The 27756-nt window shown below is 40.9% G+C and overlaps 1 protein-coding gene and 1 non-coding gene across 2 annotated transcripts in view; both read left to right on the top strand.

The window, feature by feature from the left end:
* The first annotated feature begins 2564 nt into the window (after positions 1 to 2564).
* Positions 2565 to 2728, top strand: LOC144305013 (U1 spliceosomal RNA). Its single transcript, XR_013372044.1, has one exon. It is a non-coding gene; the product is annotated as a U1 spliceosomal RNA (small nuclear RNA).
* Positions 2729 to 25386: 22658 nt separating this feature from the next.
* The window catches only part of GALNT13 (polypeptide N-acetylgalactosaminyltransferase 13), a 537911-nt gene continuing 535541 nt past the window's right edge, over positions 25387 to 27756 (top strand). The window contains exon 1 of the mRNA XM_077883055.1: positions 25387 to 25486. The gene's annotated coding sequence lies outside the window, so the exon portion shown is untranslated. The remainder of the gene's footprint in view (positions 25487 to 27756) is intronic.

Here is a 27756-nt window from a genome sequence, read left to right as displayed (position 1 = left end):
AATTTACCACTAGTCAGCCTTTATATTGATACATATGAGGACTCTGCTAAGGCAGAGTATTACATTACATTTTCTATGTAGATAATATTTTTGTTATAAATTTCCATGATTGAAAAAATGTCACATGCCCTCAAGTTTTATTAGAAGTAATGAATAGTTATTAGAGTTTCTGTCTTCAAGGCTTTTTCTAAACACTAGCATCTATTAATGGAGTAGTGGTACTATTACCATGGAGTTCATTCAAGAAATCAGCTATAATCAGATGCCATATTAAAACTGAAAAAAAAATCCTGAATGTTCCTACTCTGCTTTTTCTATATTAGCCAGAAAATACACATTTTAATGAAAATCACATTAATCTCTTATTTTAGGATATTTGGTTTCCTCTATTATTAGTCACTCTAGTATTAGTTGCAAGAGATGAATGATGTCATTTGATTCAATCACTGTATTCCAAATTTTATAAGAGAGAAAAAGAGACATATCATGTCCAGGCACTGCTCACTCTGCTGTGCTTATGAGTTCATCTAATCCTTACAACCACATTTCTGGTTGACAATTCTTAAGCATCAGTGTATATGAACGTCAATTTCATGAAATATCCCTGGAATAATACATCCTGAGTTATTTTTTATAACTTAGAGTATTCATCCTTCAGAGGAGAAATAGCTTCAACGTTCCTTCAGTTTTCACAAATTCGTATTCCTATGCTGGCCTATTTCATTTAGTCAGAGCATTACAGAAACCAAAGTTCGAAATATTTGTAGAACTAGTGAATGGAATTCAGTCAAAATAGAACTTCAGGCTCATGGCTTAGCATCCACCGTCAGAAAAAAAATGTGAGGTTTATAATGGCAACAGAGGGAGAGAGAGAATGCCATTTCTAATGGCATTAGAAATAACACTGGTGTTGACCTACAATATTTCTAGAGGGAGTCCTGATTCTCCTACTTTCTGGGTATATGATCTTCATTCTCCTCAGTTTCAGTGTTTTCAACCATAACACAAATTAGATTCAATGTTCATTATAGCCAATTGGAGATTCTTATTTTGCTGACGTCTTGTTTTCCCCTACTTCAGTGTCTGTAATTTCAGGGTGCCCCTGGAAGCTTAGATTCTTCCTCAGGAACAACATTACCCTATTAGACTAAGCAGTACCTTGCACTTTTCATCATTTTCCAAACTCACCTTTCTCCATCTTCCAAATTCAAATGGATATTTTCATTGTTTTATTTCAGATCATTAATTTATTTCATGTCATTGATGCTGTGGATGGAATTGTGTCCCTATAAAACTCATAGGTTAACCCTCAAAGTGGCAGTCTAGGGGGACAGAGCTGAAAGGGGATAATCGTGGTGAAATGAGGTCAAAGGGTGGAGTGGTAATCCGATGGCATTGGTGGCCTCATAGGAGGAGGAAGAGAAAGAGATTTCTCTCTCCCTGTGCTTGCAAAGATGTCTTGTGAGGACACCCTGCAAAGCAAGAGAAGAAGTCTCAGAATGAAGCCTAGCTTGGGCTGCACAGCCTCCAGAACAATGAGAAATCAGTTTCTGTTCAAGCTACCTAGTTGTAGTACTTTTAATGGCAGCCTGAGTTGACTAATACAGTTAACCACTACCCTACTTTCCATCCCCCAAACCCACAACTTGCTGGAGTAACTCCAGCTGCATTTGTCAAGAGCCTCTTTAGACATTCTTTTTTTTTTTAATTTTTATTTATTTATGATAGTCACACACACACAGAGAGAGAGAGAGAGGCAGAGACACAGGCAGAGGGAGAAGCAGGCTCCATGCACCGGGAGCCCGACGTGGGATTCGATCCCGGGTCTCCAGGATCGCGCCCTGGGCCAAAGGCAGGCGCCGAACCGCTGCGCCACCCAGGGATCCCCTCTTTAGACATTCTTAAACCAATGAAATAGCATCGGTAGTAGGAATGGAATGTCTGGCTTGGAACATGGCAATTGGAATAGAAATTAGGTTACTCTGAAGAAAATCAAGGGGCAGATATAAATAAGATTCTGCTAACAAAGGGAATGGTGGGAAGTGACAAGGGTTAGAAATGAAAATCCAGTATCTGATGGTTCTGTTTTTCTTCCCACTAGGTTTTCAAAAAAACATAGTGACTAGTTAAAAGGAGAGAGAATGTATTTGTGTTCTACTTATTTATTTAAAAAAATGCTTTAAATTTTTTTTCCTCTGAAGAAGTTCTGAGTAAATGATTTAGTAATTATTAGAAGAAAAAATGTAGCTGATGCCTTGCAAAAGAGCGAAAGAATGACCAGAAAGTATAAGGTCAATCTCATACATGATATTATAATAAAAAAGAAAGTTAAAGAGCAGAATGATATCTGCAGAGAACAAAATCCTACCAGAAAGATATGTTCATATAAAATATGAAAAATTTTACAATTTATTTCTCAATAAGCTGGAAGACGTGAAAAGTGTTACACAATGAAGGGAATAACTTTAATAAGAATTAGAAAATCTTAAAACAAGCACTTTGGAGAAAATAGTAAATATTTAGAACTTAAATTAGAGAAAATTAAACATAAGAGCAAATGAACAATACTTACCTGGCAGGGGAGATACCATGATCACGAAGGTGGTTTTCCCAGGGCGAGGCTTATCCACTGTACTCCGGATGTGCTGACCCCTGTGATTTCCCCAAATGTGGGAAACTCGACTGCATAATTTGTGGTAGTGGGGGACTGCGTTCGCGCTTTCCCCTAAAAAAGAAAAAAAAAGAGCAAATGAACATAATAAAAATATATATAAAGTAAAATATGTATCAAAGCATAGGAAATATGGTTTATAATACATATTAACATACAAATTATGAAATAGAAGATTAAAATAAAAATAAAAAATCAGGGTGCCTGGGTGGTTCAGTGGGTTAAACATCTGCTTTCAATTCAGGTCATGATCCTGGGGTCCTGGGACGAAGTCCTGAGTCAGGCTCCCTGCTCAGTGGGGAGTCTGCTTCTCCCTCTCCTTCTGCCCCTCACCCCTGCTCGTGCTCTCTCCCTCTCTGTCTCTCTCTATAAATAAGTGAATAAAATCTTTTTAAAAAATCAAAAAAGAACAGGGAAAAGATAAAAAAGATTAAATTAGGAAATGAGTAGTTCTATTAATAGTCAAAGAAATGCCAGCATATGGATAATGGGAATCTTTGGGGAAAAAATCAAAGGAAGAGTGCACTAAATGTCCTTGCATTTAATATTGTAAGTTGTACCTTATATTTAATGTTATAAATAGTAAATTAAGCAACTGACTTATAAAGAAAACTATATTGTTATCAAATTTTTCCACACTGGTGATTTATACCAAAAGAAAATTGAATAAGAACTCAAGAAATGAAAATGTTGGGCAGCCCGGATGGCTCAGCATTGAGTACCTGCCTTCAGCCCAGGGTGTGATCCTGGAGATCCAGGATCGAGTCCCACGTAGGGCTCCCTGCATGGAGCCTGCTTCTTCTGCCTCCCATGAATAAATAAATAAAATCTTAAAAAAAAATTAAAATGTTACCCACAAATTTTACATCTAGCAAAACTGACTTTTTCACACAAAGTTTACAAACTGTTGTTGAAATGTATAAACTGAGGAAATATGGTTCCCTTTTCTGAGGAATCTAGTAGAGGGCAACCATTTAGACAATCAAGATAACAAGGGAGACATTGACATAAGAACTAGTGATGAATGTTAAATATAGTTGCTTGCAGAATTAATTCTAAATGAGAATTAAAGAGTATTTAAAAAAAAGAGTATAGTATACCCAGACCATGTGGATATACCACATCTCCATCAAGAATGGTGAGGAAGTGTGGGAAATATGGATAGATAGATAGATAGATAGATAGATATTGATATAGCTCAGAAATATTTTTTGAGAGTTTTCAGTGGATGTGCTGACATTATTATTGTTATTCTAAAACTATGTGTAATGTGTGGGAAATGAGTAATTATGGAGTTTGCTAATTCTATGATTGCTGGTGGAATTAAAACCAGAATTCTGATTTATTGTGAGGAAAAAAGATGTAATACAAATAGTTAATTAATTTTTTAAAATTTTATTTCAATTCAATTTGCCAACATATAGTACAACACCCAGTGCTCATTCCATCAAGTGCCCTCCTCACCCAGTTACCCTACATCCCCCCCCCAACCTCCCCTTCTGCAACCCTTTGTTTCCCAGAGTTAGGAGTTTTTCATAGTTTGTCTCCCTGTCTAATTTTTCCCACTCAGTTCCCCTCCTTTCCCCTATAATCCCTTTCACATTTCTTATATTCCACATATGGGTGAAACCATATGATAATTGTCTTTCTCTGATTGACTTATTTTACTCAGCATAGTACCCTCCAGTTCCAGCCGCGTCATTGTAAATGGTAGGTATTCATACCAAATAGTTAATTTTTAAATTGTATAATACTAAACTTGAAATTGAAATTTAATTATGAAAATCAAGAGTATCTATCCTGAGAAAGATATATATATCTGAAATATGTATTTATAGTATATGCATATATATTGTATGTATATGTCTGTATATTGTATTGTGTATGTATACACATTTTTATATCTAGTTTCACCACCAAGGTTCAGATACAGCGATCATCTCAGGAAAAATTAGAATCTCACACTGAGCACCCAAGCTGTAGTCTTGAAATACCACTTACCATCAAAAGATACTAGGGCGGGGGATCCCTGGGTGGCTCAGTGGTTTGGCGCCTGCCTTGGCCCAGGGCGCCATCCTGGAGTCCAGGGATGAGTCCCGCGTCGGGCTCCCTGCATGGAGCCTGCTTTACCTCCTCCTGTGTCTCTGCCTCTCTCTCTGTGTCTCTCATGAATAAGTAAATAAAAACTTAAAAAAAAAAAAAAAAGATACCAGGGCTGCTTGGAAAAATATCTGATGGAAGATCTGGGGCGGAAATGTTAAAATCAGAAAACTTTGTTATAAAAATTGGTGATGAAGCTATCAAAGATTACTTGGGTCTGGTCAAAAGGAGCCAATTTAAAGAAGTTCCCATGACTGGAGAGACAAGATAATTCATACTTAATTAGGATAATTAAAATTCATTTCAATCCATCAGTATGTTCTCTTAAAAAACAGATAATTCAAGGGAGACAAGCATTTATCTTGAAACAAAGATAAATAAATAATAAATGAGAAGACTATCTCTTTATAATAATGTTTCAACTTTAAAAAAAAGCAATAAATGATAGAATTGGAATGTCACTAGTTTTCGATCCCAAGGAATTAATGGGTCTAGGCATGGAGTATCAACAGCTACCAACATCTCACACACACACACACACACACACACACACACGGAAACCATGTGGCATAGGCCTAAGACTATATGCCTATATAGTCTTCTCAAAGGGATTGAACAGGAGGCATGTTAAACCTCGGGATTTACCTGTCCATTTGGAGAAAATAGAGGAACATAGAGATCTTTCAAATCCATCTGAAATCAGCGAATTCTAGCCTGTGTGAAATGCCATAGGTCAAATAGATTCTTCAACTATAAATTGTAAAGGCAAAGGAAAGGAGGGGAAACTTATAGACTAAAGGATTGAAAATCATACCAATTTTTTTTTTTTTTTTTTAGATTTTATTTATTCATTCATAGAGACACAGAGAGAGAGAGAGAGGCAGGGACACAGGCAGAGGGAGAAGCAGGCTCCATGCAGAGAGCCCGACGTGGGACTGGATCCAGGGTCTCCAGGATCATGCCCTGGGCTGCAGGCGGCGCTAAACCGGGGTGCCACTGGGGCTGCCCCCAAATTTTGTTTTGACGTTGGGCAAATCTACGGTGCTTAGGGATATACACTCTGGTGATGAAACTAGAAAGAAACAAAAATGGCTATCAGGGAAGTTAAGACCGTGGATATTTTGTGGGGAGAGAGAAGGATGTAATTGGGACTGGAAGTCTTGGTGGCTGGCAAAATTCTTGGCCAGTGGTGGTTACGAAGTCTTCATCTTCATTATTTAAGTGTGCGCAATCTGTGTTCACCACCACAAAGTAAAGTGGATTTCTTCTCTTAGCACCGTCCTGTCTTCTCTCTCAATAAGCTATTCCTTGTAACACACAGGTGTATATCCTACCAGAGATTTTTCTGACCCTTCATATGTGTGCCAGACAGATAGAAGGATGGGCAGAAATACCTAGGCATATAGACACATATGTAGTAGTAACCATAAACATAAACTTATTGAAGTTTTTGTGTATTTATAGAAATGCAATCAGGGTATACCTATAACCCACTGACTACTTTTTCTCACTGAAAAAAATATGTCTGTGATATATTTTCCATTTCTACTTTAACTGCATCCTCTTGAATGGCTATGCAATATTTTTTAGAGTAGCCTAAAATTATTTAATGTGTTTATTAATTATTGTGTATTTACAAATATCTATAAAAATATGAAAGATATGAACAACAGTGGTACAATGAAGACTCATGTCCCCATCACCAAGTTTAAAAAGGAGCCAATAACTTTGAAATTGTCTGTATCTTAGATATTGTCTTATTCCTTTTCATAGGTTATTTTACAAATGAACTTGGTATTGTCAAAGTTTCTTGTTCTGTGTTCCTATCTTCAAGATTTTACTACATTTCTTTAAATATATTATAAATAGTTATTTTAGTCTGTGTCTGATAATTCCAATATCCAGTTTTGAGATCTGGAGATTATAGTGTCTAGTATTTCCATATGTCATGGCATCTTATCTTCTTGTACATTTTGTGATTTTTTTTTACATGAGTTTATAATTTTTGGATCTTTATTTATGGAAATCAGGTTGAAGCTTGGATTAGAGGTGAGTGTTTTTTTCCTAGTGAAAATTTGCATATGCTTTTGATATATGCCTGGCTGCACTAGTAATTGGGAACCATTTTCAAATGAATTCTCAACCTGAGGTTTTGAAGGCTACCACACAAAGGTGAAATTTCTCATCACTGGCTCTTCAGTGTCTACTTATGAGCGCATGGAACAAAGTAAAAAGTCAATACAAATAGCCAAGAGAGCTATATTTAACACTGTGGTAGGCACTTTAAAATGTGAGTTACAGGGATATGACTGTTTTTTGTTCTATTTATAATGCTGACAGCTTTCTTGTGTTTTATGTGTTATCTCATTTTATCCTCAAACTACTCTAGAAAGTCAATATTAGCACCATTCTATAGTTAAGGAAACTGAAGTTCATAAAATTCATCTTTTTCCTACAACACTCTCCATTTGTGCCTATTTTGCTGCCATGTGCCGCTACCATGGGGCCTGGCAGGGGTGCAACTGTCCGTCCTATTTCTCATTACTGCTTGCAGCCCATTTCTCCTTTCCTTTTGGAGTGCCTGATTTCAGGCTGATTTTCTGCTAGTTTTCCTGTCATCTAGAGTTTGCAAGGCTCTTCTTTTAGTTGTTAAATATCTTAGTACCCACCTCATTCCCTTTCTAACTTTATTATTATTCCATGTAACTATAACCTCCACTTTACTGGTGTGTTCAATACTTGGCCTCTCAAAATGCTCTTTCTCTTTTAGCTTCTTCTCTCCAATTCTTGCTCCTGTTGAAACATCCAATCCTTTGACTCAACCTATTCTTCACTGTCCCATCTGCCTTATCTTATTCTCAATTTTCTCTTTCCTCATGCAGGCCTCCATGATTAATCACTTTAATCATTCCCCTGTAGAGGCCCTTGACTCCTTTGCCTTCCTCTAGCGCTTTCACAAGGTGCCTGGCAAAGTGTCAAGCCTGATTAAGCTCGTCCTTCTGCTTACTCTGTACTGCCCCTGGACATCCGAACACACCTGAAGAAACAACAGACCATGCTAACCATTCTGCACTTCGAATTTATGGTCCCTGATCCTCAGCGGGCACTCAGGGGTGCGAAGCAGTCTTAGATTTTCGTAGTAGCCATACTTGCCTACTCATCAGAAGGACTGCTTCATATTTCCCTTCTTTCAAATATCATAAACCCTGTCGCTTTCTTCACTGACAGTAAAAGCTATTTTTGCTTCACTGATAACCTAGAAGCCACTAGGAGAGAAGTCTTCTTATGATCACATCTTTCAATCTCCGTTTACATATACTCATTGCTCATGAACCAGTTACACTTTTGCCAGCAAGCAGCAAAATACACTACTAAAATTGGTTTTCTTTTCTTTTAAGATTTTATTTATTTATTCATGAGAGACACACAGAGAGAGGCAGACACACAGGCAGAGGGAGAAGCAGGCTCCATGCAGGGAGCCTGACGTGGGACTCGATCCCGGGTCTCCAGGATCACACCCTGGGCTGAAGGTGGACACTCAACCACTGAGCCATCCAGGTGCCCCCTAAACTGGTTTTAAAATAGAATTTTAAACATCACTTTAGTTTTTTAAAAGACATTATTTATTCATGAGAGACAGAGAGAGAGAGGCAGAGACACAGGCAGAGGGAGAAGCAGGCTCCACGCACGGAGCCCGACGGGGGACTCCATCCCGGGACTCTAGGATCAGACCCTGGGCTGAAGGAGGTGCTAAACTGCTGAGCCACCTGGGCTGCCCCAAAATATCACTCTAGAGAAAACCAGAGATATGTGGTTTCAAGGCTAATTGATTCTGTAGTTCAAAAACATTAGGGCTCTGGGTGGTTTCACTATGATCTTCTTGATTGTAAGATAGCTGTCACAATTCCAACATCATGCCCCAATATACCCGAACATAGATAGCAGGAGTTTTCCTTTGAATATCTCTTCTTTTTAATCAAGGAGGAGAAAAGTTCCCCATATCTTCAATAAACTCTCTCTGATGTCTCTTTGAGTATATTGGATCATGTACCTACCCCTAAACCAATTGTTACCCAAAGGAAATATGGTTGGTTAGTCTATTGAAGTGGGTCCATTGATTGTAGGCCTATCTTACCATAATTTGAATTATGTTAGAAAGGATGAGGAGGATACAGCAGTTTTGGAGACAACCTGCATTATGTATTGCTCCTTTGTATTTTTCTTTCCCCACTGTTACAGTGGATGGCCTGTCTCTATGCCTATTAAAGATCAGTCCCTCCATTTATGTACCGGATCCCATTTCCTCTTGTTGCATAAGGATGTTGTGTCAAATAACTTCTATTTCCTTTGCATCAACAATTTCTCTCTTTCTAATCAATTATTCCCATTAACTTACAAATGTGCTATAATATTTCTTAGCTGAAAAATTCCTCTTTGTGACCTGAAGTCCTCTCTCCAATTACATCGGAGAAACAAAAATTATTTAAAGCATTGTGTATAATTGTCTTGTTTTTATCTATTATCTCTAGTTCGATTAAATTATTGGTAACCTGTGTTGCATTTTAAGACTAATTAAAGTTATTATAATTATTGTTGTTGGGGAACCTGGGTGGCTCAGTGGTTGAGCATCTGCTTTTGGCTCAGGTCATGATCCCGAGGTTCTGGGATCGAGTTCCACATCGGCTCCCCGCAGGGAGTCTGCTTCCCTCTGCCTGTGTTTCTGCCTCTCTCTGTGTCTCTCATTAATAAATAAATAAAACCTTAAAAAATTATTATACTTTACCCTCACCACAAGTGCGCTCTTTCTCTCTCTCTCTCTTTTTTTCTTTTTGCTTATATCTCTGTCATTTTACAGTTGTATTCTTTATTTCAATTAATGCTAAGTAGAATAAGGAGGGCTGGGGAGTGAGAATTGAAGAATAAGAAGGAGATAATGAGGCTGTGGAAAATATCAGCAGAATGATTGGAAAAGCATGGAAATAGATGGAGTCAAGGGATGACATTCTTGTATGAGGGGCTGTCATGGCCAAAGCCTTTAGAGAGTGGTGATCCTTTATTAAAGCAAGGCAGAAGACAATTTACATCTTTGTGGACTCCAATTTGTCTAGTATCTTGTCTAGTAAATTCGTCTAGCAAAATGCTTTGCTTAAAAATAGGTACAAAAAAAAAATAAATAAATAAATAAAAAAATAAAAATAGGTACAAAATAGTTATTTGTGAATTTAAATTTAAATTGTTTTAAATTTTAAAATAATTTTTAAAATTAAATTTTCACTCTGCAGAATATTTTCAGAAAGACTCACCAAGCGTCACATGTAATTTGCAAAACCGCTTAGCAAATTAGGTTAAACAAGAATTGATTATCTTTGTTCTACTACGTGTTGATTTGGAGCCACTTAACCTCTGTGAACCCCAGTAAAATGGGTATAAAGGCCATCGTTAATAAGGCTTTAGCGAGGCTTGAATTAACTCAGCACCCAGCACATAGCAAGCATATCTGTGTGACGTGACCTGTTAATATTATTAACATTACCATTTTAAACATAGAGAAGCTGAGGTTCATAAAGGTTACAAGTACCCAACTGGAGCGTGATGAGTTCTTGACCAAATCCTGGTCCTTTCATTTCAATTCAATGATCTTTCTACTTTACCATCTTGTTGGATTCAGTGGATGATTTAGACATAAATTTGATTCCAGACAAACTTTTATTTCCTTTGGGAGAGTGATATTTGTCTTCTTTCCTGACAATGAGAATTAAAAAACTGATTAGCTATACCTCTGTTCCCTGGCTGCTGAGCAGCTGAATCAAATTTAAAGTGTAATCATAGCAATTATCTGCCTTTATTGCCTTTATCTTCATTGCCTTTATCCCTGTCTTATTTGTATTCTGCTTTTTCCTGGTAATTACTTTTTACATATATTTTCTTAGTAGCTGTTCTCCTGAATTTCGTAGAAGAATTACTCACCATTGCTGAACAAATAAATCTCGGCAACTACCATTGTTGGATGTTGCAACATAGAGTTGCCCACATGAGAAGTAGATGGATTGCAAGCCAAAGCCCACAGTCTGGAGCTTCCACCCTTGTGGCTCTTTATTTAGGGCTCATAATTTAAACCACTATTTGTTTTCCCTGCCTGTGATGTCTTAATATATGCAGGACGGTTCTTCCAATTGTCAGTTGCACAAGCCTCCTTTTGTTTCTCAGGCTCAGCTGCTCTGGGGAACAACAGTCTTTCTTTTGAAGTGCTCACACCAGGGTTCTTCAGAATCAACACATTTGCCACAGAGCCTCTACATATTTTCAACCTCGACCTCTTTTAAGTTGAGATATAATATACGTAATAGTGTGTAAAGTACATTACTCTTAGTTATGCAGCGTAACAATTATTTGTTCATGTTTACATTATTTTAACCACCACCCAGGCCAAGATCTAGAACATGTCTTGTATTCTATAAGATTCCTTTGTGCCCCTTCTTATCTACTCCACCACCTTCAAGAGGCAACCACTATTCTGGCTTCTAGTATCATCAGCTAGTTTTACCTGTTCTTGAACTTTCTCTAAATGAAATTATATAGAATGAACTCTTTTGTGTGTGTTTTTCTTCCACTCAATATATCTTTGAGATTCATCCATGTTTTTTCTTGTGCCTGTATTTGGTTAGTGTTGTTGTTTGCTATACCTGTAAATGGCTATATTTTGCTAATACAATAGGTCATTCTTTTTTATTGTTATGTCATATCCCATTGTATATATGGGATACAATGGGATGTATATATGGCATATATATATATATATATATATATATATATATGCCTATCAAAGAGGCATTTGAGTTGTATTAAGTGTGGAACTACCACGAGTAAAGCCATTTTGAACATTCTATATTGAGTTTAAATCCATCTAGGTATTTATGTGATTCAAAAGAGGCAAAATCATAGAACATAAGATATTTTAGTTTCCTTCATTACTCTTTTTCTTGCGAATATCCTCAATTTTTTATAAAAAATATGATAATGATAGAAGTTTTACAAAGAAGGAAAAATGAAACTAAAAGTCCCAAAATACCAGTTAGAAAGCTAGGATAGCCTAACTTGCTATTAAAAATGTTTCTCTCGGGGATCCCTGGGTGGCTCAGCGGTTTGGTGCCTGCCTTTGGCCTAAGACATGATCCTGGGGTCCCGGGATCATATAAAATAATATATAAAATATATTTTTAAAAAATACATTTAAAAAAATGTTTCTCTCTACCGTTTCTTTGTGATAACAAAACAAAACTTTTCGGTTTTTTTATCCCCCTCCAAAAAAATTTTCGTTTTTACACATCATTCTTACCCTATTTACTTTGTACCCACAACAGGAAAGACTTGTTTTTCTGTGGCTATTCCCTACAGATTATTTTCCTCCTCAGTTCTAATTTATATTCCTTTCCCTTTAATACTGTGCTTTTATTTCTTTGCTTATCTGAGGTAGAAGCAAGGGAAACCCAGTGCTTTTTCTACTCTGATATAATCGGAAGCTCACTGGCAATGTCTCTCTACGTTTATATACTGCTTTCCCTGTGCTCACAAAGTATTCCCTTTTTTATCTTATGTAACCAGTAATATCTTATAGGAATGTTGATTTTAAAAGATCCTCCAGCTTTTCTTCATCCTTACAAAAGTTCTGAACCATTTTACATACAGACATACAATTTTTGTGTCATCTTATTCACCAATATTGTTGATAGATTGAAATATATTAAAAATTTCAGAATGGCTTTCTCCTTTATCTCATCTTTTTCTTATTATCTGTATGCTTCATTTCTTATCAACTTTTTACAGAGATCTGATTTCTTATTGGGTTCATCATTGCATTATCATTTCTTACTTATGTTAGAGCATGTTTTGAACTCTTATCTATATTTTTTCCAGGGATTCAAAATCTAAGTATACATTTCTCTGTTACAAATGAATGGAATAATATTACTGAAATAGAGGTAGGAAAGTATGGGCAAGTGTAACACACAGCTGACTTCTGGCTATGTTTCTACATGGCCTTTCTTCAAGGCACACACACACTAAACCACACCACACCACACCACACCAAAGGGAAAAAACGGAAAGGGAGAGAGGAATATTTTTTACTCTTATAAGGCCACTAATCTCATCATTAAGACCCCACCCTCATGACCCAATCTAATCTTAATTCCCTCTCAAAAGACATCTCCAAATACCATCACATTAAGAGTTAGGGCTTCAACAAATGAATTTGGGGGGGACCCAAACTGTCAGTCTGTAATATCCTCATTACTCTTATAGGAGAAAACACACTTTATCTCATTTTTTTTTCCCCTAAAAGCAGAGGACCTGGAAGGAAGTTCCTATAGTATCTAAGTCTCAAATCTAATCCAACCTTACCTATCCTGTGCATAAGCTATTTTGAATATCACCAGTGGTTGGAAATTTCAGCCTGGGGCAGCCCTGGTGGCCCAGCGGTTTGGCGCCGCCTGCAGCCTGGGGTGTGATCCTGGAGACCCGGGATCGAGTCCCACATCGGGCTCCCTGCAGGGAGCCTGCTTCTCCCTCTGCCTGTGTCTCTGCCTCTCTCTCTGTCTATGAATAAATAAATAAAATCTTAAAAAATAAAATAAAACCTTTAAAAAAAAAAAAGAAATCTCAGCCTGATACAAAAACGTTTGCTGATCTTAAACACCTAGTGTTTCAAGTATCCATAGATGTAGAACAAATAATCCCTCAATTTGAGGGCTTTCAACAACAATAATTTCTCATTTCTTATAATTCTGTAGGTTAGGAATTTGGGTGAGAATTAGCAGGGCTGTTGCTCTAATCTACATATTGTCAATGGGGTCACTCACTCAATTACATTCATCTGGCGGCTGGGCTGGGCCTAAAAGTTTCAAGAAGGTTTCCTACCTGGCACTTTGATGCTTCCTCACATCAACTCTCTCTTTCCTGTGGTGTCTCATCCTTTGGGCTCTACGTAGCCCTTTCTGCAGCAGGCTAATCTGGAATTACTTATAGCATGGTAGCTGCCTTTCAAGAGAAAAGACAGAGGCTACCAGGCATCTTAAAGTCTAGACTCAGAACAGACACATCATTGCTTCTTCTCATTTTACTTATTAAAACAAGACACGGGCAGCCCGGGTGGCTCAGTGGTTTAGCACCTGCCTTTGGCCCAGGGCGTGATCCTGGAGACCCGGGACCCGGGATCGAGGCCCATGTCGGGCTCCCTGCATGGAGCCTGCTTCTCCCTCTGCCTGTGTCTCTGCCTCTCTCTCTCTCTCTGTGTGTGTGTGTGTGTGTCTCTCATGAATAAATACATTTAAAAATAAATAAATAAAAAATAAAACAAGACAGAAGCCTAGTTTCAAAGGATGGGGTGGGGAGAAACAGAAATAGATCCTGTATCTTTGATTGCCAAAGTTGTAGGACTAGAGACACTCCAGCCACATTTCAAATCTCTTCACCATGTTCAAAACAAGCCAGGATAAAATCAGCCAGGATAATGTCTTCTCCTTTACCCTCTGCCAATCAGTATTCTTGGTTGTTTTCACTCCTATGTTCTCTCCACCCAGTCCAGAGACCTTTTGACTCAGGCTTTATGAATGCTAATCTTTATCCCTAATTCTGGCCCAACTGAATTACTATGTATATATATGTGTGTGTGTGTGTATATATACAGTATACCTTTTTTTAAAGCAGTTTTAAGTTCTTAACAACACTGAGCGGAAGGTACAGTGGTTGCCCATATACTTCTGCTCTTCACTCATGCATACCTTTCCCTATTAACAACATTCTCCACCAGAGTGCTACCTTTGTTACAACTGATGAACTTGCCTTTAAACATCATTATGTTTGGACCTAAAGTCCATAGTTTACATGAGGGCTCCCTCTTGATGTTGTACATTCTCAGGAATATATTTATATTATGTGTGTGTGTGTGTGTGTGTGTGTATAATTTATATCTTCCATTATAGTGTCAAATGGCCCAATGAATTTCTTAAATATAGTTTTTCATTCTTTTCATTGTCTGAGGTAGAAAATTCAATGTCATAAAAGGGGGTAGGGAGGAGTTGAACAGTGTGCTTCATATCATGTTAAGACACCTCTACTTGTCAGAAAGAGTCTCCACAGAATGAACTAAATAAAATCCAACTCTCTGTAAATATTATTAATTGTTCTTAGTTCTGTATATGCACTCTCTTTAAGTACTAAAGACAGCTACCATGCTTCCTCACAAGCTTTTGCCTACTGTTTGCACTACATGCTCCCTCTTCTGTCATTGTTTCCAAATCTTTCACTAGCCTGACAGCTCTCTTACATAGAAGCTACATTTGGCTGATATATCTTTTAATGGAAATATAGTTCATTTGGAGAGTCTGAGCAATATAAAACATTATCTGTGTCCTAGTTCTGGATACTATAAATCTATTGATAGTGTCGTCTTCTAATGAGCTTGTGAACAAACAAAATTAAGTTTTGTACACACTTTCTGTTCAGTCATCTTTCCCTCCTCCTAGAGTTCGTACACCCATCTTGTTGTGTATAAACCTGTTGTGTATAAATTTAGGTGCAGTATCTGGGGACATTTGGGGAAACTGTTGACAACGTACATTTATTTCATTCTATTCAGATAGAGCCCCACAACTACATTAACCATTATATATATAACCACATATATATCCCTTAATGTGGTTCCAATAAAGCTTCCAAATGAGAAAATCATAATTTTTTAATACCTGTAAGATTTACTCCTTCAGACGCATTATTCTCCCAAAACCCTGAATACTTTTAGGTAATAGCTGTAAGCGAGATGTGCAGATCTGGTTAAGTAAGGTCAAAAACTCTGCATGCCGTAAATTAAGAATGTTCCCATTCTTAATATTTTTTTCTACACATAATGGCATTTAGAAAAATGTCTTCAAATAGTTACTTGTCATAAAATCCTGAGGCAAGATTTTGTTATAGGTCTCAACTCCTATTATCGTGTTCCATCAAAATGTGCTGAAGGTTTATTCTTTTGTATTTTTTGTGAAATACTTCACACCTGAGATTCTTTATTCTAAAACCAACCCAAGTTTTTAATCCTACACACTAGGATACATTTATTTATTCAGTTAAAATGTCAGTTTCTTTTTTCTATAAAATTACTATCCATGACAACTCCTCTATTTTCTTCATTCACTCATTCAGCAAGTATGCTACATGGAAAGTATATACCAGGGAGCCAGGCAGACAAGTTCCGTGCTTCTGTAAAATATACATTCTTATGGAATGCAATAAATAAATGAATGAATAAATATGTGCTATAATTCCAAATATATTTTCTATAAAGAAATGAAATAGAATTAGAATGAAAAAGAATTCAAAGCAAGGAGTGCATGGAGGGAAGAACTAATTCATAGGCAGTCAGGGAAGGGCTCTCTGAACCTGATATGGAGGTGTTTGAACAGAAACATGACTCCTGGACATGACTGCAATCTGAGGAGATGTATTGGCACAGCATTCTGGTTAGAGGCACAGAATATGCAAAGGCCTGAAGATGGGTCAAATAAGATGGGTCAAATTTGGCATGTTCTAGAAGCAGTGATAAAGTCATGGTAAGCAAAAGGGGTGGGTAGAGCTAAGGTGGAAGTCAGTGATGAAAGGCAGCTCATGAAGTGATTTGCATGCCATGCCACATTGTTTGGCTTTTAGTTTTAAATACAATAAAAACTAGCAGGCACTGCTGGAGTCACACATAAGAGTATGTCTCTGATCCATTTATCAGGCTACTTAGAAGGATGCAAGTTTTGATAGGATCTAGAGCCAAAGACAATTTTGTGACAAGTTTGGATTGTGGTACAAGCAGTCCTGTTGCTTGGTCCATGTGATCTGGCAAATTCCAGAGTTCTAGAAGTATCTGTGGTAAATAAGGGCAATATGTTTGTTGAGTCTCAGGCAAGCTCCAGTAGAAGATTGTCCAAGCAGATTCTTTGGGTTCTGGAGCAAGGTCATACATTTTGCAGAAGATAAATCTTCACTGTTCAAAGAACATTTCCTGCTATGGTATTAGGCCCTGGGAGAGAGAGTGCTTTAAATGTCTATGCAACTGTCTAGTTTATTATGGTTCCATGATAAACTAGTCGGTTCATCCACTAAGATATAAGATCTGGCAGGAACAGCAACAATCCACTATACAAGAGAACTGCTACATTTGGGATCAATTCTAAGCAGATGGCTCAGAGCTCTGGGGCATCTGTTGTACCAATGACTCTCCCTCGATGTAATCACATATAGGGTTTCATGGGATGTTTATTGGGACCATCTGATGGAGGAGGAAAATCCTGGCTGGATTCCAAGGTGTATTGACCCATATGAAAATTGTACCTGAATGTTCATAGAACCATTATTCATTGTAGCCAAACAGTGGAAACAACCCAAAGGCCAGCAACTGATGAGTAGGGGGGAAAAAAAAGTAGTATACCTATAAATGGAATATTATTAAATCTTAAAAAGAAATTAAGTACTGATACAAGTTACAACATAGATAAACTTTAAAAATCATTATGCTGAGTGAAAGAAACCAGTCACAAAACCCACATATTTTACAATTCCATTTATATAAAGTGCCCAGCGTAGGCAAATCTATAGACACAGAGAGCAGATTAGTGATTGCCTAGGGCTGGAGGAGCTGGAGGTTTTGAGGATGATGGATAAGGGCTTTTCTTTTTGGGGTAATGAAAATGTTGTAAAATGGATTGTAATGATAAATGCACAGCTTTGAGAACATACTAAAAGCCTTGCATTGTATACTTTAAATGGGTGAATCGTATGGTACATACTTTATATCTCAAAAAAAGCTGTTTTGAAAAAAGATGGATTGACTTATAACGATACTGAAAGCTTAAAACAGATCACTTATATACTATGGCTCCAGGTCGTAGCAGTCCTGAAAGACAGTGGTAAGGGGGGCATCCTCTTAATTGGCAGAACTTTGAGCAGGAAACCTAGTTATCAATTCAGAAGGAAAAGAGAAGTGGTTGAAATTAAGGTATACACAGATTCCTAACCAGTTGAAAATAGTTTGGTTGAACGGTCAGGAACCCAGAAGGGAAAAGCCTTAAGAATCCAGTCAAATGAGATCTAGGAAAGAAGTATGTGGATGGATCTATAGGAAATGAGCACAAAATATGTAGATCTCTTTGTCTCACAGTAATGACCACCAGGAGCATCCACCATACTGGATAGTTGGTGATAGGGTGTTTATGCCCTGAGATTGGCCAGCGTCTACCCTGAATCACTCCACTGCTTGCAATATAGATCTAAAATGGAAAGGCCCTGGGAAGAAAGATGGAACATATGAATGTGTCCAAGGCTGATATAACTACTGCTGCTGCTGAACACACAACCAGCCTCAGAGAAAAACTCCAAGACCCCATTCTTCCAGATTAAGAGTAAATTGGCACAAACTGTTTATATCAGACCATGTCTACCCATGGTGGGCCATCAATTTATGTTGTTTAGACGGATACATGTTATAGGTATGGGCTTCTCTTTCATGCCAACACTGACTCAACTAGCACTATTATTCAAAAGTTCAGAGAGTCTTTGATTTATCAAGATGGGAATCCAGCATAATACATTCTTGGACCAAGGAATCTACCTCTTTTTGAAAAAGGTGTGACAGTAGGCATATGGCAATAGTACCCAGTGCTTCTGCCTTATTCCATATCATGTAGAAGCTGGCAGACTGACAGTGCCCTGAAGTAGAAGTCTAAGATGGCTCTCCAAGACTCCAAGCCCCTGGTATGCACACACCTTCTCCCAGTTAGGCAACCAAGCACTGATCTAGGTCTTGCTGTAAAGAGATTTTGTATATGTAATTCATATTCCAAAAAATCAGTTGATTTTAAGATAGGGTGACTATCTGAGCAGAGTCAATCATGTGAGCCTTAAAGGCAATTTTCTCAGGCTGGTGACAGAAGGGGAAGTCAGACATGTAAAGTACCAGAACAATTTGATGTACTGTTCCTGCCCCTTGGCAAGGAATGTGAGCCCTGTTGACAAGCTGAATGTGGCACCGGATAACATTCAACAAGGAAACAGGGGATTTTAGTCCTAAAACCACAAGGAACTAAACTCTGCCAATGACCTGAATGAGTCTGGCAGTGGACTGTTCCCCCAGAGCCTCCACATAAGAACTCAGCCCAGGTAACACTTGGATTTCAGTCTGGTGAAACCCTGAACCTACAGAACCATGAGCTAATAAATGGGAATTGTCTGCAACTACTAGGTTCATCAAAACTTGTTAATCAGTTATAGAAAACTGATACAGATGGCCTCTGAGAGGATATCTAGAGATGCAAACCTTACGGAGGTAGGGCATTCTCTTTCAAGTTACAGTATATATTTTGAAACAGTGGCTAATATATGGTATTGTTCCCAACAAGTAGAATAATTGGGCCTTGGAACAGAGAAATAAAAGTAGGAATGAACTATCTCACTTCACTTTATACTATTTATACTTTATACTATTGTCATTTCCACAGCTTTAGGTTGTCTTGGACCAGAGTTCTTGGTTCAAGGCATGGGATGATGGGACTTCCATCAGATTCCACTAACCTAAATTCTGGTGGCCACCTGGTAGTTTACAGATGCCTCCTACCAGTAGACCTGCTGATAAAGAAAGAAATTACTAGCAAGAAGAATTGAGTCTGATTTTCTTTTTTTATATAAATGTTTTATTTATTTATTAATGAGAGACCGAGAGAAAGAGGCAGAGACATAGGCAGAGAGAGAAGCAGGCTCCATGCGAGGAGCCCAATGCAGGACTTGATCCCAGGACCCCGGGATCATGCCCTGAGCTGAAGGCAGACGGTCAACTGCTGAGCCACCCAGGCGTCCTGAATCTGATTTGCATGAGAAGATACGGCTGCTTTTATATAATGGAGTCAGATATGCTTATGCCTGAAACATAGGGGATTCACTGGGTCTTTTTTCTCTTATTCCTGGTAATAGCCACGATTTGGCAGTTGCAACAGCCGTAGCCTGACAGTGACCACAGGTTCAGGCCCCTAAGGATAGATGGTAATGATGACCCAGGAGGCTCTTCACTCAGTGGTTCTTAATGAATGTGGGGGGTAGGCCCCCCAGCTCCTGCTCCAGGAATCTTTGGGAATATCTGGAAAAGACATTTTTGTGATCACAACTTGGGAAAAGGTGTGTTACTGGCATTAGTCAGTTAAGGCCTGGACTTAACCTCCTACAATGGACAAAACATCCCCAGAGCAAAGAATTATCTGTCCCAAATATTAATAAGTGCTTGGGGCTGACTTAGAGCAACAGAAATGCAGACCAAAATAAAAAGGAATACGGAAGCAGTGATAGAGGAAGGAAATGATAATATATCGGTTTTAGCTTGGGATCAATTATGTTACTGTTGTATGTCTCTATGTACGGAAAGAATATAACAAGCCGTTTTCTTGGGATTAAGTAAGAGATGAATGGATAAGACTGATATAAAAGTTGCACTTGCCTTTAGCTCCCAGTGTTTCATCTCTAATTCTTTGGTGCTTAACATATCCGGGCACCCACGGGTGACTTCCCATCACCAATGTCTATGCTTCTTTGCCTGAATGCTCGTTCGCTCACTCTCTGTCCATCTAGCCTGCTCCACCAGAAAGAATAGTGCACCATAATGCCAGAGAATCAATGCCTACAGCATCCATCCACCACTCCTTAAAGGAACAGCCTCAGAAAATGAGTTGCTACTTGCTAGACCTGGAATCTTGGGCCTTCAGCAGGATACCTTGAAGGACATCTTATGGTCTACACTGGCTTTTGGAATTCCCTATGGAATTCACCCCCACTTGCTTATAGTGGCAGCTTGCTCGATAATGCACTATGTATGACTTCCTCACTTTTTCTATCTTATATCCTCAGTCTCCTACTGGTATTTTTTTTTTTTTTTTTGACATTACGTGTCCCATAAGCTCTTTGTATTTGGATCTTTATCTGCTTCATCTGCTTGATGAAGGAAGGTCTGCTTCCGAGGAAACCCAAAATGAGACAAACTTTTGGATATTTTTTTTTCCAGGAAATGACACTACCTGTTATTTTATTTATGTTTAGTTTTTAAATTTTTAAAAAGATTTCTTTATTTGAGAGAGAGAGAGAGGAGAGGGGAAAGGGGCACGGAGAGGGAGAGAAGAATCTCAAGGCGACTTCTTGCTGAGCTTGGAGCATGAGGCAGGGCTCGGTCTCCTGAGCCTGAGATCACTGACCGGAGCCAAATTGAAGAGGCTTAACTGAGCCACTCAGGGGTCCCGTAGAAAGCCGTGATAGCTGCTTGGTGACAAATGGGCAGTTGGGAGGGTGAGCAATAGTGTCAGCAGGGGGACTGGATAGGAGGGGGCGCTTGCACCCAGGTAGCACGGGGTAGGCTGGAAGCGGCGGGTCACACGCGGACCTGGGGGGCGGGGGGAGGCTCCGGCAGGAGTAACTGGATGCATCCTGGAAACCGGAGGCGGGCGGTGCTGGGGGGGCGAGCCGACAGCCGGGGCGCGGAGAAGAAAAAGGTCTTTTTTCGCTTGTGAGTGTGGATGCTGGAGAGACGGTGAAGGCAGCTCCGATGGGCCGCGCTCACCCCCGTTCCCGGCCCCGCTGTCCTCCGCGGCCCCCCGAGTCCCGCAGCGCCCCCTGCCCGGCGCCCTGGGGCGCCCCCTCCCTCGCGCCGCCCGCAGGACCGCAGGGCCCCACCCTCAGCCCCGGCCCCCGCAGGCCCCGAGCCTCCGCCGCAGGTCGCCGCGTCCTCTCCCTGACGGCCCCGCGCCCCAGCGCCTGCCCTGCGGCCCCAGCCCCGCTAACTGTCCCCCCGGCCGTCCCCCCCGACCGTCCCCCCACCCCAGCCGTCCCCCCCCTAGCCGTCCCCCACACCCCGGCCGCCCCCCGGCCGTCCCCCCCACCCCGGCCGTCCCCCCGGTCGTCCCCCCAACCCCGGCCGTCCCCCCCACCGTCCCCCACACCCCGGCCGCCCCCCCCGGCCATACCCCCCGACCGTCCCCCCCACCCCGGCCGTCCCCCCCTAGCCGTCCCCCCTACCCCGGCCGTCCCCCCGGCCGTACCCCCACCTCGGCCGTCCCCCCCAGCCGTCCCCCACACCCCGGCCGCCCCCCCTAGCCGTCCCCCCCACCCCGGCCGTCCCCCCGGCCGTCCTCCCCGACCGTCCCCCCCACCCCGGCCGTGCCCCCCGACCGTCTCCCCCACCCCGACCGTCCCCCCGGCCGTGCCCCCCGACCGTCCCCCCCACCCCGGCCGTCCCCCCGGCCATACCCCCGACCGTCCCCCCCACCCCGACCGTCCCCCCGGCCGTCCCCCCACCTCGGCCGTCCCCCCCTAGTCGTCCCCCACACCCCGGCCGCCCCCCCTAGCCGTCCCCCCCACCCCGGCCGTGCCCCCCGACCGTCCCCCCCACCCCGACCGTCCCCCCGGCCGTGCCCCCCGGCCGTCCCCCTCCCACCCCGGCCTGCCCCCCCCCCCCCCCCGGGCTGAGGGTCTCAGCGAGGGGACCGCGACGCAGCAGCCCTCCCCGGTGTGCCCCTCCGGAGTCAGGGCCGCGGAGTCCACAGCAGGTGCCCTGACCTGTCGCCTACCCGGCTGCGGGCACAGACTCCCCAGACGTGCGGCCGAGTCAGCAGGCGGCCCGGGAGCCCCGCGGGTTCCTTACAAGGTGCAGAGGCCCCGAAGCCCGGCGCCGGGGCCGCCCCCGTGAGGAGCTGAGGGGCTGGGACCCGAGCACCCTGAGCGCAGCTCGAGCCCCTGGGTCAGAGGGGAGCGCCCCGCCTGGGGGTGACCACCCGCCCCCCTGCTCTGCCCAGCCCCTCTACCGGCTGGATGAGGCCCATCCACACCTGGGGGGCAATCCCCGTACTCAGCCCATTTCAAAGTTAATCTCCTCCAAAGCCAATCCTACACAAACACCCAGAACAATGTTGGCCAACTATCGGGGCGCTCCATGGCCCAGTCAAATTGACAGATAAAAATGACCATCATACCTCCATTTATTCACTTCTTTTAAGTTTTTAAGAATTTTATAGTTCTATTTCTGCACTCAAGTTACACATTTCTACTTAATTATGAAATATTTTATACTTTGCTGTTTGTATGCAGGGGGTGACTTTCCAATATGCTTTCTAGCTAGTTATTGCTGGAATAAAAGGAAATTTTATTTCTATTTTCATTTTAAGCAATTATTTTTTCCTGAGGTTAATGAAAGAAGAGAATTATATATTTGGGGGGATAATCATTGCAGGTGTTTCCAACAGAGTACATATTAAAAGCCTACGCTAGCATAAATTGAACCTACCTATACCATCAAGAACAACCTACAACAACCTAACTATCTGGGCAAATGTCTGTATCATAATGTGTATTTACTGGGAAAAACTGGGAAAGGCAGAGTGGAGACTATTAAGACAAGAAATCTCACAGCAGACGTTGCTAAAAAAGGCAAGAACTGCTTAAAAATACTATTTATAGAGAATTACAAGTGTTATCGATGATGTGATCTGTAAAGGTATAAAAGAAATTTCATTTTTTCAGTATGGGAGTCTGGATAGGTCAATTTCGTCATCGAAAGAAGTTTGGAAACAAATGGAGTTTTTAATGGGACTTAAGTTTTTCAGGGAATGAGGTATGTAGCTGATAAAGGTCTTTATTTTGATTCAAATGGTTTATGCGGGGACTGTGATTAGCAGAAAATCAAAGCCTGGGGTTTCAGTTAAAGGCAGAGTTGATTGTTTGCTAACAGATTTCGATGTGAGTCAATGTTACTGACCATACCCTGTCGCATTTCTTCATTTCCACCAACGTCAGAATGAGGGAGTTAAATTGAGCTCACGCAGAATTTATATTCTACGTTCGGCAGAGGGGAATTTGCAATCTAAGGGCAACTTCGTAATGTGTTTTGGGAACCTATCTATGACTTTCTTTAGAACAGGGATAGGCCAACATTTTTTGTGAAGTGTCAGATAGTAAATATCTTAGACTCTGTGGGCCCCACAGTCTCTGTCACAGTCCCTCATGGACTCTCTGTAGGACAAAACAGCCTTGGACAAGAGGGAACAAATGGCTGTGACTAGGTTCCAACACAACTCTGTTCACACAGCGGACGGCAGGCCAGATTTGGGCCATGGGTTGTAGTTTACCAAACCCCGCTTTACAAGATCAGAAGCAGAGACTGTAAAATCAATTTTCCAAGGAGAAACATTTTGGGGGGATTTCATTTAGCAGCTCCCACAATACGACGGGAGCCCAAGGGTTCCTGTGCAGGGAACCCTTCTACTCCATCCCCTTCTGGGGATCCTGTCGGGTGGCTACACCCTTTAGGCTTCAGAGTGACCATGCTGAGAAGCGGTGTAGGATTTCTAAGCCATGTTACTGATGGAAGTTGTTGAATCTTCTGATGGAATCCTTTAGTTCGTTTTTAAACACATTCAAGTGTGTTTTCATTATAATAAAAAGGTTCATATACTGGCCCGCCCATCCTCATCCCCTTGCGAGGGCGGTTGCATCCCCTGTAGCTCCCGTTAATTAGGTGGCGGTATTTTTGGTTTTAAAGTTGCCCTTTCCGGATCGGCGGGTTGTGCTTTATCCGAGGGAAGCCCAGTCACAGGCTGCCCACTCTTCTAGAATGTAGTTGGTTGTTCTAGAATGTAGTGCTAAAACGGGACCGACCAGGGAGAGCAAACTGGGCCGCTCCCAGAGGTCAGGCGGGAAACGTGGGCCTGGAAAGGTCCCGCGGCGAGCACGGTCCCCGAGACCAGCTGCCTCCAGGCCCGGGGCGGGGGAGGGAGGGGAGGGGGGGGAGGGGGCGCAGGGCCTCCGCCGGGGCGGGGGGCGCAGGGGCTCCGCTGTGCAGGGCTGGTTACATTGGGAGAGCCTCTGGGTTGGATGGTTGGTTGATTGGTTGGTTGGTTGGTTGGTTGGTTGGTTGGTTGCAAGAGATGACAAGACATTGATATATATTTTTTCCTTTCGGTAAAGATTTCTCAATTTTTAAATGTTCAGAATTAATCATTGAAGATCTGCGGGGGGGGCGGGGGGCGGCCAATGTACGCGCTTGAGACAAAACAGATCCGAATGCTTAAAATGAACTTTGAGCCATAATTTACAACTTCTGCGGCAGAGGGCAGGTTTCTTTTTGAAGAACTTCGATTTGAAAGACAGAGAGGCATACACAGGCTCTGTAAGAGGCAGAATAGGCGAAGATAATCGGACAGAAGACGAGACAGAGTCGGAGCTACGGCAAAATGAAGTCATCCATACCTAGAACATAGTCTGTGCCTAGTAAATATTTGCTTTTCAGATTGGATAAATTGAATAAATAAATCTTCCAGTTAAATATTTGAACTACCACAAAGTATGAGTAAGCAGAGTAGGTTGGCAGTAAATCAGTTGAGAGCAAAGCAGAAAAGACATACAAAGGAAAGTAGAAACTCAGATGAAGATTATTTAGACCATGAGCGAGAAGGGGGAAGAATGTGGTCCCTCGAGTTCCTTTTTTCATTCTAGTTCTAGACCTTTGTCACCTATAAGCTCATAATCATGTCTTCTTATCCTTAGCTAGCCTGAGTAGACTTCTTTTCTGCTAATTAAGAGAATCTTAACCAAGCATATAACATCACTGAATAATCTAGTTGTTGCAGAGTCAGTGACTACAGGGACATGACGGTCAGTCTTACCTGTGGGGTCCCAAGGAAACTCACATACAAAATATATACAACTCCAAAATATAAGAATTGTTTTATCATTCAATGATGTTCATTGTTGTCAGTTAATTTGAGATTATAAAGGTCATTACCTATCATTCAAAGGCTCTGATACAATCTTTGCTGCAAGTGATTCTTTGAGCAATTGGAAAGTACTTTGGGACGCCTGGGTGGTTCCATGGTTGAGCACCTTCAGCTCAGGGCGTGATCCCAGGGTTCTGGGATCGAGTCCCACATCAGGCTCCCCAGAGGGAGCCTGCTCTCTCTCATCTATGTCTCTGCCTTTCTCTTTGTGTCTCTCGTGAATAAATAAATAAAATCTTTAAAAAAAAATTGGAAAGTAATTCAAAGAATAAAGTTCTAAAAAAGTTATAATTTAGTGAATGGGGTTTGGGTTGTATGCTATACAAAATAAATATAGTTTCTGGTAAACTGGGATCTTGAAGTTTTTCCCATTTAAAATTATACTTTTTTTTACATTGAAATTTCATAAATCGGAATCTTGCTTTTCAAAATTCATAAATGTTTGTTAAAGCCAATGAGTCTATGCTTCATGATATAAAAGAATAAAGTTTATCCACCTACCACATATATTTACATGATTATTTTAGTGCTCTCTTTGATGGCATATTAAATTATTTTAAATGAAAATCTTATGAACAAGTTTTAGATTTATGAAAACCAACCTATTAACTCTTAGGTTTGGATGGGTAATGAGGCCACTTGCCCACACAGCTTGAGGCAGTTTGGCCACTCTAAAATTTATTATTAGGTTAATCTGCTTTAAGTAACACATGTCCATTTTAGCCATGCCTCTTTTCAGAGTAGTGAACTTAGCAGGAGCATTGAATTTGCCTATTGTACTCAATAAAATTAAGCAATATGGACTGATCATTTCTACTGATCCTGGGGTAAGATAAAGGAATTTTAAAGATTTTAATCCTAGATTTTCTTTTCCATTTGGCAAATATCTAATGATATCTGAAAACAACATGCTACTTTAGGTATGGCTTCAATAGCTGGATTCAAAAAAAGGTAAAATAACACATGGAGAATTTATTGACGTGACAAGGAAAAATATTATAATTAATTATCTAAACCATTTTGCAGTATTTCTGAACTTAAAGTCCATATATTACTCATAATTTGTGGCTTCATTGGATGCTGAACTTTCCTGAACTGTTTTGGAGTATTTATTATTTTTTTTATCATTGATAAATTTATTTTTTATCATTGGTAACATTAGACCCTAGAAAATCTGGGCCTATGCTAGACTGCCTCTCTTTTATAAACCACTAATGAAGTCATTGTGGTTCATGAACTAAAAAACAATTTCAAAATGGGGAGTAAACAAAACACTATCTTAAATGTTCTGGTAAATATACTGTAACAATCATGACAAAAGAACATTATAACCAGTTAAATGGCCACCAGAGGATGACAAAATAATGGGGAGAACCTAACTTAAAACATTTCTTTTAGAAAGTGGTGGGAGGGGATCCCTGGGTGGCGCAGCGGTTTGGCTCCTGCCTTTGGCCCAGGGCGCGATCCTGGAGACCCGGGATCGAATCCCACGTCGGGCTCCCGGTGCATGGAGCCTGCTTCTGTCTCTGCCTCTCTCTCTCTCTGTGTCTGTGACTATCATAAATAAAAATTAAAAGAAAAAAAAGAAAGTGGTGGGAATTGGGACGCCTGGGTGGCTCAATGTTTGAGCGTCTGCCTTTGGCTCAGAGTGTGATCCTGATCCAGGAATCGAGTCCCACATCGGGCTACCTGTGAGGAGCCTGCTTTTCCTTCTATGTCTCTGTGTCTCCCATGAATTAAAAAAAAAAAAAAAAAAAGGAAGTGGTGGGAATCAAGAACAGGGGAAGGTTCTCCTGGTAGGTGATTATACTTATTTTCTCTACTGCCAGTTAATGTTATTGGCACATAGTAGCTATTATTTGTTTATTTTTAAAGATTTATTTATTTATTAGAAAGAGAGGAAGAGTGTGTCTTTGAGAGCAGAGGAAGGAGCAGAAGGAGACAGAGAAGGGAGAGAATCTCAGACAGACTCCCTGCTGAGCATGGAACTCCATGTGAGGCTCTATCTCAGGAGCCTGAGATGAGGGCCTGAGCTGAGACCAAGAGTTGGATGCTTACCAAACTAAGCCACCATGTGCCCCTCTATTAGTTGCTTATCAACTTGCATTTTTCTATGTAAATTTGCCCCAATACATTGAGGAACTTTGA

Source organism: Canis aureus, chromosome 34, assembly GCF_053574225.1.
Source record: "Canis aureus isolate CA01 chromosome 34, VMU_Caureus_v.1.0, whole genome shotgun sequence".
NCBI lineage: Eukaryota > Metazoa > Chordata > Mammalia > Carnivora > Canidae > Canis > Canis aureus.
Note: the sequence above shows the minus strand (reverse complement) of the source record. Positions and strands in the feature narration are given on the sequence as shown.